The sequence below is a fragment of the Takifugu flavidus genome, chromosome 19 (genome assembly GCF_003711565.1).
Source record: "Takifugu flavidus isolate HTHZ2018 chromosome 19, ASM371156v2, whole genome shotgun sequence".
Classification (NCBI taxonomy): Eukaryota; Metazoa; Chordata; class Actinopteri; order Tetraodontiformes; family Tetraodontidae; genus Takifugu; species Takifugu flavidus.
The window spans coordinates 4780358-4792630 of record NC_079538.1 but is presented as its reverse complement, the minus strand read 5'-3'; the positions used below and the strand labels follow the sequence as shown (position 1 = coordinate 4792630).

The following is a 12273-nucleotide window of genomic DNA, read 5'->3' as shown; positions in this document are numbered from 1 at the left end:
GGGCCGGTCACACACTCACACACACACGTCTCTTGGTCTAGGAATAGGGGAAGAGTTCCAGGATGCAATAGTAATAGGGAACAATGCTTTGCCTTAAAGAACCACACAATCCTGACCAAAAGGGGCCTAAGAACGGACGCGGGCGCATTAGGAGACGTGCATAAACATCGTTAAATGCAGGAAATATTTATCTTGCGGTCAGGAAATCATTTTGTGTCTCCCGCAGCCCGAGTGATCCGAGATAAACGCCTGTTTTCAACAGAACACTTCCTGATTTCATACAGCCTGGATGGGGGAAATGGAAGGATTTTCCTCAGGGCCCCTCCAGGAGGGGTCTGACCTCCGCTAGGCTTCAGGGGCGGAAAATGGCTCGTTAAAATCTGAATTAAATCTGGTGATGCCCCAAAAGGAGCCCGCAGCCGATTTAAAACTGATATCAAAGTTTTTCTTTGACTTGAACTCTAAACTATGTGGGCTGTGGGACTCCCGCTCGGCTGGAGACGGCCCTGCGTGCCTGCACACGTTCAGGGAAAACGGTTATTGTACAACTGTAATTTCTGCGCTAGGAGACGAGACGCTGACATGCAACCTGAGTGGGGGGGGGGTGTTATCACTGAATCGGAGCGGTCCGCCGCTGACAGCGAAGCGAGGAGCTAACCCTACGACGAGGAGCTAACCCTAACAACAATGGTCAACGGGATGAAAACAGGGTTAAACATAATCATTAAAAGGGACTTTATGGGTGCTAGGATGTTTATTCTCAACGGTTCTGTAAGATGACCCGGCGAGGCTCATTCGGGGCGCCCTTGGCTCTTTAGGACAGCTGGTTTTCTCTGCTGAGGCCACAGCTGGGAGGGTCAAAGCTGTGGCGAAGCCGTGGCCACTCTGGATGGTGTCTGGTCGCTACATCCATGTGTGTGAATGGTGGTTGGGTTCGTGTTTAATGGTTCTCTGTCACGTCTTGCAAGTTTTTGATGAGCGGCTTCCTGCCAAAGGAATGTAGATGAGCTCCCAGCAAACTGCTACGTCTCATCAAGTACCATGAAAAAGTAATCCGGCACTGAGCACTTTTGACGGGACTGTGTGTGGTGTGATCGAAGGCCTCACCAGCACGTGATTCTGTCCCACCGCCGATCTAGAATCTCGTTCTTCACGCCAGAAATCTCGGAAGATCACAAACAAAAGATTATCAAACAAAACGGGAGGACGAACCTAGCGAGAACCGGGGGAAAAAAATCCACAGGAGTTTGGAAATTCAAAAAGATGGGATGAAGGTGGTCTTGGGATTCTTTTTAACAAGATGGATTCTGTAACCTGTGGTGGACGGAGAGAGCCCCGTCATGGATCTGACGCTGACCCTTTTACGTAACCACGAGCCTCCGCCGCCCACGGCAGGTCCGCTCACCTCCACGGGTTTTTCAGCAGGGGCACGATGGCAGACGAAGGTGCGACTGGGCAGGTTTTCAGGCACTTCAGGCTTTTTAAGCGATGATTGACGCAGCAGGGGGACATTTTTAACTTCTCCCAAAAAAGGGAAAGTGGGCTGAGCCGGATCTCTTCGGCGGCAGGTGTTCCTCTCGTCTATCTCGAGAGAACGTAACGCGAGAGGCGATGACCTTTGTGACCTTTCCCCCGACTCTTATGTCAGCTGTGATTTATGGCCTGCCACTTGGTGTCTGAAGCTCCTTCTTGCCGTCATTTCTGATGATTAGCTTTAGCTTTAGCCGACATCAGATGTGTGAATTCTGAACCATTGAGGTAAATAAGGACAACATGACACACTTTCCAGACACTGAACCAAAGCAAAGTCCAACGATGTTGTTCGGAGCCACAGTAGCAAAGACGGGGGGAGATAAACAGGCAAATTCCACTTAGTCACATGACCTGCAGAGCTGCCAATCAGGATGCTTCTTTGTATTTTTTCCTCACAGGAAAATTTAATATTACAACATACATTTGATTTTAATCCAGAACTGAAAATCCAGGCTACCTTTTATTCAGAAAGCAGCAAACATCAGTGCAGGTATGATGTCCTGGAATTCCCCAACAACCGCCTTTGTAACGTTGCCGCCCAGACAAACACAACAAACTTATGACATCAGCCTTTTGGTTAAACAATGAGCTGCAGCTTAGTTTAAACTTCAGAGCATGTTGCAATAACTCAGCGGCAGCTAGCAAGACTTTCAACACTGTCGCACTCTTGTAAGTTTATTGTACAAAAAAAATACAGAATTTCCTGTTGATGAGAAAAGCTAACTTTGGAAAACGAGAGGTTGGGTGCGTGGAAAGTTCACTCTTGTTTGTCACATGATGATACCGTCGCAGCGGTTTACGAAGCCACAGCTGGCAGATCTCTTACCGTGTCCCCCGATTGATGTTTTAACTGGAGATCTTTCACACGAATGGCTCCACAGGAAGTCTTTGGTCCTGCACTGTATCACGTGCCCCCCCCCCCCAGATAATCATAAATCACTCTGCAACCTGGCCTAATTATAAGGTCCAGGTGGTGCAAGAGCAGCACGAGTCAGAGGGCATCAGTTTGCAGCTAAAAAGAAAAGCATCTGTCTATCCTAACCCCAACCCTAACCTAACCTAACCTAACCTAACCTAACCTAACCTAACCTAACCCCAACCCTAAAACTAACAACTTCACTAGGTCACATTTTTGCATTTGATGACGGATTTTCCTCTTTTGTTAGCATTTCAGCTGTGTAATATTTGCTGAGTCATCATTAACCCTAGTTATTTTGAATCACCTCAGCTAATTTGTTGAAAGATAGCCCCCCTTCCACCACATCCATCCACCCCTTGTTTTCCTAGAGGCTGGAGCAGAGCTCTCTCCGCCTGAGGGGATGGGCAGCCGGTCTTTGTGCGGGGGGTCATGATCTTTCACCTGCTGCTGGCTGCCTCCCCTGCTGGACGGCAGTGGGGAGGAGCTGAGGCGTGAAGGGGTTGACAAGCAAGGGGAATCAACTGAGAAGAGGGGGTCGAAGATAGCGCCAGCAGAGGTTAATAGGAGTTGACAAACACCTTCTGTGTTTTCTTTTGTTTGTGGCCAGTGTAGGACCAGATTTGGTGCCGTGGTTGGTCTGAATGAACCGAAACCACAATATCTGCCAGTATCTGCCATCATCTGTTGCGTTCAGCCGCACGGAAGGTTTTTGGGTAATAATGAGCCTCTCAAATGTACAATTAAAGCATGAAAAGCAAGTCTTAGCTTTCACAGTAGTCGTGCTAACCTCACCAACAGGGTGTCACCTGTCTTTGGTTCACTTCCTGTCGTGATAGCCTACGCAAATAACAGCCCCGATCAGGGAGACATGCAAAACACCATTTTTCACATGCAAAGTGATGCAGCAATCACGCACAATGCAGTCGGACAACATCCTTCTAGCTGCTGCAATCGATAAAACACAGCTTGTGTGTGTGATCCATTGTATCGTGCAACATTTCAATAAGGTTAGCTTGATGGACGAGCTGCTCTCGCCGTCGTTTCCTGTCATAATTCTCACATTTCTCAGTTTGTCATCGCCCAATTGTGTGTATAGTTGAGTGTGCACATATCGCAGGACCAAAGGTTGATCCATATCTCCATGTGTTTCCTGTTAAGTTCAGGTGTGTGTGTGTGTTTACACTTCTCTGTGAGTCTCTGGGCCAGACAGGAGCTGCAGCTGGACATGCAGGGACTTGCAAGCTGTTGCACAAAGATATTTTTGGACTGCCGCTGTTCCTGCGAGGAACGTCCTTCAGAAAAGGATGGATTTGGGACTCATACTTTGTGCAGTTGTACGACAGAGAGCAAACAAAGTGATGATTGGGTGGTTCTGAGGGGCCGGTTTGCTGTCTTACACACACTTCAGGGTTCGTGTGAGCTCTGTCAGCAGCCATCCAGCACCTCTGATAACACGCTCGCCGTCTGTGCGCCTTCAGCCGGGAAGGACATTCCAGCACACACACGAGCTGTGCTGCGCTACTAACCGCTACTTAAGCCCTTTAAAGATCTGCTGTAAAAACATGTTCCACCTAATTACACCGTTTGTGACAAGGAGGGAAAGTTTGGCCCTCTGCCTTCACCGTTTCACATGCTAACCTTTGGAAACGTTTTAATGTCTGCTTTCAGGATAGCTTTAATACCCATTTGCAGGACAGCAATCACGCCAAGAGAAGGCTAAGCAAGATTCTAGCGGCGTTACGATGGTGGATTCCGCCCAAACAGGGAACAAAGAGGAAACCTGTCACCAAGTCTGTTTGTTTTCGCTTGTTACCTAACATCTGTGCAGGTGTTTGCTCCCAAACGGTCCTCTAATGAGAGCCATTACATCCAAATGAGATGTGCGTTCATCTGTCAGGTCGTCACAGGAAACCAGAGACAACAACTGCAGATGTAGACCCGGCGGCCCAACCCGCTCTCTGCGTTAGCCTCTCTTCAGTGATGGTCTCTGGTGCTGCTCCTGCCAACATTACTGCATTTTGCTTGGGAACCATCCAGGTGCCCTTTGAACTTGGCAGAACTTTGTTTTCCTCCATTTTGCAGCCTTTTCTCTGCCGCGCCACTTTGATATACGGCCCTCATAACAAAACCTGCACCTATTGTTCCAGATCAAAGTCCGCGTTCAGGTGTCACGTGAGAGAGCAGCTCTGAGGTATTTTGGTTTCGTACTCACATATCGCACCCCAATGTGCGATATGTGAGTACCGCCTGCGGCTCGGTTCCAGACTGGAATTAAACGACCGTGATGGACTCTGCTGCAAAATTGCCATGTTTGGGTTTGCTAAGACTTGTTTCATCGGACGCCCCCTCGTCTCTCTCGGCCCTCTGCAGGTTGTAATGTAAATGAAATGTTGTAAGGTCAGAGGTGAGGGGAGGGGTTGGACTGAAATACTCCTGCTCCAGTAGCATGTGGCGTAAAAATACCAGTGGCTGGATGTGGTGGCTAAAAGCTTGTCTTCATTTAATGTTATTACTAAATGCTCCCAATGAAGTGGCTTTGACCAAGCTCCCAGCCTCATGGGTCCATTTGGTTTGGGCTGGTTTTAGTCCCACAGCCACTGTAATAGTCCTGTAAAGTTGCAGGAGGTTTCCTGCAGGGGGGGGAGACAACAAGAAGCCTATGGAGAATGTCAGGGTGGGTCAGTGGTCACCAGCTCACCAGGGCCAGAGGACGTCCCAGGACAACGGATGACATTTTCAATCCCGGCCATTCAGATGAGTCACCAGCCTGAAGTGGGAAAATACGTCCGAAATTCCCTCCAATCACCCATTTTATTTACCGTTCCATCTTTATTTTCTATATTCCGTGCTTCCGCAGCCTTATTTATTGATACCCTTTGAGCGTACCTCCATTTATCTTGGTCTCAATGATGAGACAAGGTGCCCCTGAGAGTATCGCTCCCCCTCAACCCCCCCTCACCTGCTGAAACGCCACCACTGAATTCTGACACCGGCCGGTCTTCCAGCGAGGTCCGTGAAACAATGAGGCCACCCAAAACTGGTAGGGTGATCCAGAAAGTGAATGTGCGCCGTTGTTGGACGCAGCAGCTCCCTCCCTCCTCCCAAAGGCCCCCGTCTCTGTGACCGGCTTCTTTCCTCTCTCAATTTGTTTTGTCTACTTCTCCGCCCCTCCGATGCCCGGCGCTATTTCTGACTTCGGCTCGTTTCGGTGTACATAAAAAAGGGTGCAGCAGATGAGAGTGGGCTAACGCGCGAGTCGGCAAATTGTTTTTAGCACCCCCCCCCCCCCCCTACACACACACACACACACACACACACACAAGGACTGAATTGAACAGCTGCATTTGGCGTCATCGAGGGATTTCACCAGTGCAAACATCAGGAGCGTGACCTCCGGGCCGAACCAAGTGTCAGTGCAGGAGGGGTGCGGGTTTATCTTAGCACAGTGGGAAACAGGTGAGGTTTAAATTGTATCAGAAAGAAAGAAAGAAAAATAATCATAGTTGATTAAAACATAAATAAATGCGTAAAATGCAGACGTGTTGGAACCTCAACTTCAATCAATGGATTTATAACAGTATTGGTTATGGGGATCCTGTTCAGAATCACCCAAACCTGCAGTTTATTTGAGATGAAATGTATAGAGAACCACTGAAAGGTTAAAGGTTATGGTTAAACCATATGGGCCTCCCACAATGGCTCGCTCCACTCCAGCTCTTCTCACACAAACTGTTTTTTTTCTTGCTAGTCAAAGGTCCGAAGTTGGGAAAAGCGTTATATTTGCTGGTGATGCTCCTGATCGACGCCAATGAGGATTAAAATAATCGGAATTTTCCCACAATGGTCTGCAAGTCTTAATACCTCTTATAGGGGTGTTAGGGTTGTAACATCATTTCGCGCTGACCTGTTGAACCCCTCCTGCACACTGACACACACACCTGGCCTACAGCAGCCCCCACATGTCATCTCTATCCCTGTGTTTAGTAAATCTGTCAGCGCTCAGCAGGTTCTGCCACTGAGTGACAGAGTTGGTGGGAGAATTCCCCTCAGACTGAGCCAAAGGACAATCTGGTACAAAGCAGGACATCTTGACACTTTTAGGGACATTTTGCTAAACTTTTTCCAGATTTGTGAAACGCTTTGCAGAGCTAAACTTAAACTCTAGACTGTATAATTACGCGCCTGTCCATTTGTGGATGCCCGAAAAGAGTTGAGGGGGGGTTCTTCAATGGCTATAAAAGTTATTTATTTTATATAGAAAAGAGAAGAACCCTTTCCATAATACGACCAGCTTTTCTCCTTTTTAATGCCCCCCCTCCCTCACCAGTCCAATTCTCCCACTCAGCAGCTGTTCCTCTCACTTTCTACCCTCTTTCCATCCCACCCTGCACCCCTGCATGCTCATCCACATCCCCCTCTTACTCCAGTGTGGGGCCTTTGTTTTATTGTTGCACCGCATTTGGCAGGGAACACCCCCACCCCCACCCCCACCCCTGTGTGGACAGGGGCAGGAGTCCGACTGCCTGTGAGCACCAGGCTTGAGCAACAGAATGCCCAGAAAAGGAGAGGATTAGGAGAGGGCATCCCACCACAAATGAGCTTTGTCCGGAATTGAAAGTGTTGGTTTTGATTCCTTTTTCTTATTCCTTTTCTTACTTATTTTCAAGTTTTCTCATAAAAAAACAGGGTTTTGCGACTCAGTCATAATCTCTGCCACTGCTGCACTTGGCCCTGAATTAAAAACACAGATCAAATGTCACATTGGTTTCAAATGAGCCCACAACGCCCCCAGTCAAAGGCAGGAAATAAACAATCATTATTTGTGCTGCTCGCAGACGCCTGTTTCCTACAAGGAGGTGAAAATATGCAAGTCGGGGGGAAAAAACCAAACAAAATATCAGGTGCAGGCTTAATTCCAGCCCCTATGAACATATCCAAGTTGTGTTTTGATCCCCTATAACTAGCATTTAGCAGCAGACTCGTGTTAGCCCAGAGAGGAAGAGCCCCGGGGTGTATCTGTCTGATGAGGAAACACAACACACACCAAACAGACAGCTCGTAAGTTGCTGTCTGACTCCAGCTCACACAGTGGATATTTAGACTTTTCTTTGTCAATAACATGTTTAAAAAAGCTATTTGTTTATGTGGACAGATATGTGTTGGGGGGGGTCAGGCTTGTGGTTTGAAAATGAAACCAACTGTTTATCCCACAGGGGCTGTTTTGGGCTCCCCACAGGAAATACCTCACAATAAATGCCCAAGAAGTGAGGAAAATGTGAATCTGTCACCATATGATACATTTGGGGCAAAGGTTGTGAGCGGTCCAGTGGCATTTAAAGCCATTTAGCGACTTCCTGTTGCATTAAAGCTGACATGAAACAGACAGGCTGTAATGAGCCACCCTCTGCAGCAGCCAAACTTCCAACTGTGTCCCCAGTGCAGTGACGAGCTCAATGGCACGTGCATGTGTGTGTGTGTGTGTGTGTGTGTGTGTGTGTGTGTGTGTGTGTGTGTGTGCGTGCGTGTGTGTGTGTGTGTGTCAGACGGTGCAACAGGTGGTGTCAGCTTTTGAAGTTTGTCACTCCGTTCCAGAACAAAAGCTGTGGACGTTTCTGAATGCAGGCCTGTCCGGCTTCTGTCTCTGCCTTTGTGTGCGTATGTGTGTGTTTGTGCGCACGCTCACTTGCGCATGCGCACGTGCGTTGTGTGGTCATCTTTATGAACTGACCATTGTGCCCGTGGCCCTCAGCAGATGTGGACTGAACAATGAGCTGGGTAAATAAAAGGAAGTGATGTATAAATAGCCTATTACATCTGCCTGTGTGTGCATGTGCATGTGTGTGTGTGTGTGTGTGTGTGTGTGTGTGTGATCCTGTTTGTTGAGAGGAACTGTTCCTTCGGAAATGACACTGTACTCTGCAGGTGCAACCTGCCAAACAAATGGTGAAAACTTTGCAATCTAGCAATCTTTCCTTTGTCTGTGCACGTCTGGAGTTTGTTTTTCCCCCTTTCCAGTTAGAATTATCGTTGCTCTTTATCCATCTGTCGGGGGTAAGGTAAGATCTTAATCACAAACAGCAAAGTTTGGCTAGAAACGCCTCTCTAAATCACATCCTGGTGATAGTGCGAGTGCATGAGGGAACGGGTCTAAAAATAAAGGAGCCTCCTCCCTCCAGCCATCCCTCTCCATGGATCTAATGTATCCAGGCCACTTATAGAACGGATGGGGGGTGGGTGGGGGCATTCTCAAGTTGATCTTTCTCAAGCCTGCGTCATCTTTTCGTATTTTGTCTTTTCCTTGATTAAAAATGTAATTATAATTCTTTATGTAATGAGTGAAGGAAAAGCTACATGTGAGGTCGGTGGCTAATTGCGTCATTACCATGATTTGAGATTAATCAGGATCCACTATTTACAACCTTCACCTGCAACCTAAGACGTGTCACAAACATCTGTATTTACACCAAACATGGACAATGTACAGTTCCAGTCCGACACCTTGGACGGTTGATGGACTGGCGATAATCCTTAAATTGTTGCCATAGTAACGCGTACGGTTGGATGATTAGAACATTAAATTCTTTTTGATCATTCAGCAGCTAGAAGACAGACGCCGTTACGTGACCTCCGGGAGGTCAGAAGCGGATTCTTGAAGAAACGTCGGCCCACGGAGCCTGTTGCTAAGCAACTATTCAAACCTGTTCTGCTGTTAGATGTAATAAATGTCACTTTGCAGTATGCTTTATAAATGAAACTAATATTTCAGGTCCAAAATGTGTGAAATGTTCCTCTTTAATTTTCATGATCCTAAAAAGACCCAAAGTCGCTTCGCTTCACTTTGGTTCTGTTCCTGCAAAACAAAACCTTCAGTTTGTTCCGTCCCCAGTTTGTTCCGTCCCCAGTCTCAGCGTCGGTACTTTTACAAGTCTGCATCATTAGCGTGGGCAAAGCTGTAACTACATAATTCTGGGTGCAAAGTTCCACTCCTTTGAAGGGGGAACAGGCGGTGCAGCCATTCATTTGCGTTAGAAGTGAAGGCAGCGGCGTTTCCTTCCTCGTCGGGATTGGCGCAGATATTTCTGCTCGCTCTGAATGGCTCAATAAAAACGAGAGTTTAAAGCCGACTCCTAATTCTGGGCTTACTGGCTTCAAAACCCACCATTTACTTCATTATGGGGGCTCGAAGGGGAGAGTAAAGACTCGATGTCGAAGAAAAGAGTGAGAAAAATGAAAGGAACGGGGAAGCAGGACGAGGAGCTGACACTTGTGTGTGTGTGTGTGTGTGTGTGTGTGTCGGGGGGGTGTTCACTTTGGGAGAAGAGCGATTTTCCTTTGGTACAGTAAATAATAGCCCCCGCTTGAGTTGGACGGGTTTCACGGCTCCTTTTGTCTGCAGTGACATCTTAGGTTCCCTAAAGAGAGCAGAGGGCCTGAGAGGGCTCAGCTTCCAGGGTTTTCACTGGCATGGGAAAGGCTGAGTATTAACCCAATATGAATATGGAGGGAAATAAAGCCTCCGCAGGTCAAAGGGAACCTGCCAACATGCACCCCTGGCTCTTTATCCCAAACAAACCCACATAAGTACTCATGCAGACACACACAGCAGAGCAAACTTGCTGTATGTGTGTGCACAGTATAACTTTCATCCATTTCTTACTATATCCTGAAAGCTTCTTTTAAATGCACAGGCCAAGTCGTAGAGTGGGAGAGAGCATCAGTGATTCCCAGTCATTCCCTTTACACCCTAAAAGCAACACTTAACCACGAAGGGACTCGAACCCTCAATCTTCTGATCCGAAGTCAGACGCCTTATCCATTAGGCCACATGGTCATAGGATCAAGGAGTCCACAACCTTGCTTCAGGTACACAACCTTCACTGTCTGTAAAGACATATACAGTCATCTCGTGAGTCATCTAAAGGGAGCAAAAGAAGTCCAAAAGATGAGGGCCCATTAGCACTTCCTGTTCCTGTGTTGACAGTTTCAGTCCATCAAGTCTGGGTGGAGGAGATTGTGATAAAATCGTAATGTTGTGTGACGTGGGGATGACGCGGCGGTCACAAGAGCGTGACTCACCTTGTTGGCGAGGTCATTTCCTGCTCGATGTGGTCATTTGTCAACAAACAACGGGGGACGGGCAGGAAGCGGAAGCGCTTGGGGACAGTTGGTTTCCTGCTTTGGGTCATCGGGAGGCATCGAGATACTCAAGTCACGTTTGGACTTTTGCTCAGACTTTGGTGTTTTCCTGTTTCTGACGGTCTTTCAGCACTTTAACGATCCCTAAACTTCCTACCCGACTAGTTTGACCTTGTTGGCCAAGAAGAGGAGCACGAGTTACCTGAGCTAATCACAGTCATCATCCAGCTTCACACAGTTTCTCTTCCAGGAGGTCCAATTTTTAAAGTAAACAACTGCATTCGATCATCAACACAGTAAAACAAGTGATTACTTTAGCTTTATAGTTGTACACACTCCACCCACCTGACCGTCACCATAGGTCGGCAGTAGGCTCTCATTTGGTCGTGCAGCCACGATGCTAATGTGACAGCTCGCCGTGTTTGAAAGTGGAAGGTGTTGCTGTTGGGTTACAAAGGTTTGGCATGGTGTTTGTGGTTATAACAGGTTAAGAGCAGCAAATCGCTGACCCACATCAGCCCTGTTTGTCACCGCAACAGTGGGTCAAGAAGCAGGGCTAAAATAGCTACGTTTCACAGGCTAACTGCTCAGTCTATTGTCAGAACATTCCAGGATTAAGTTACATGCAGCTTGCGTCAGGAGCCAGTGTTGGCGAATGTGATAGCACAGCTACACCTGTGGTTTTGTTTTCCCTCAAAAGGACCAGCGAAAATATGCGAGAAAGTGTGCGCCCCGACAGCGCCAGGAGGTCCTTTATCAATCCCAGGAAGCCTTGCTACCAGGAAGCAGTAACGGCAGCCAGCGGCTCTGCGCAGAAGGGACTTTCCTCCATCCTGCTCTGTTAGGATGCAGAACAATGACTGAATCACACACACACACAATGAGACTGTTGGCTTGGATATTTTCTGTGTGTGCTCATACAGAGCCGCTCGCAGCAGGCCGAGCCCTGTGATCTCCGCTCTTTCTCTCTCTGTTTTTGTTGTGACCCTTTTGTGTTGATAATCTGATAGCTGAGGAGCTCCGATACAGAAAATGGCACCGGGGGGGGGGCATTCTGGCCCACTTGCGGTTTTAGCAGTGGGACGCGGACAGCTAGTCCTTGAGCTAGTTGGATGGAAGCGCTTGGTCGTTATTGGATATTATTTAAGATTATTTCAATTCTTGATTTTTTTTGTGTGTTGAGCTTTCACAACTTTTTGAAATGTATGTTTCTGGGCTGGGACAACAACGAATTGCTCAATTCCCTCATTGTCTCTGCTGCACTTTCCCAGTCTGTTTAGCAGGGAGGAAGCAGGTCAAATAATATTTAATACCAAATATGAAAAAAGGAGAAGAAAGAAAGAACATGAGGAGAATAGAGGACAATGTGGAAAGATTTTAGAAGGCAGCAACCCAAAACACAATGCTAAACATGCGTCTGTACCCTGATTCCAGCTCAATTTGGGATCCGCTAAGGTGTGAGACCCTCGTTGATCTCAACAGGACTGTTGGAAGCAACGGTTCAAAGGACCGGATGGAGCAAAGGGGTTTAAAAATGGACAGGAAGTGGGTGAAACTACGGAAATGAGCGGGCGATGGGGTGTTTTCGCACACCAGATCAGTGCAGTTTCCATCACTTGTGTCCTCTGCAGTGCTGGCTGTTCTCCAGTCCCCACCGAGATCCCATATGATAGAGAGAGAGAGAG

General features: G+C 47.6%; 1 non-coding gene across 1 annotated transcript; it reads right to left on the bottom strand.

The window, feature by feature from the left end:
- Positions 1–10210: 10210 nt before the first annotated feature.
- Positions 10211–10283, bottom strand: trnar-ucg (transfer RNA arginine (anticodon UCG)). The gene has a single exon. It is a non-coding gene; the product is annotated as a tRNA-Arg (tRNA).
- Positions 10284–12273: the final 1990 nt, after the last annotated feature.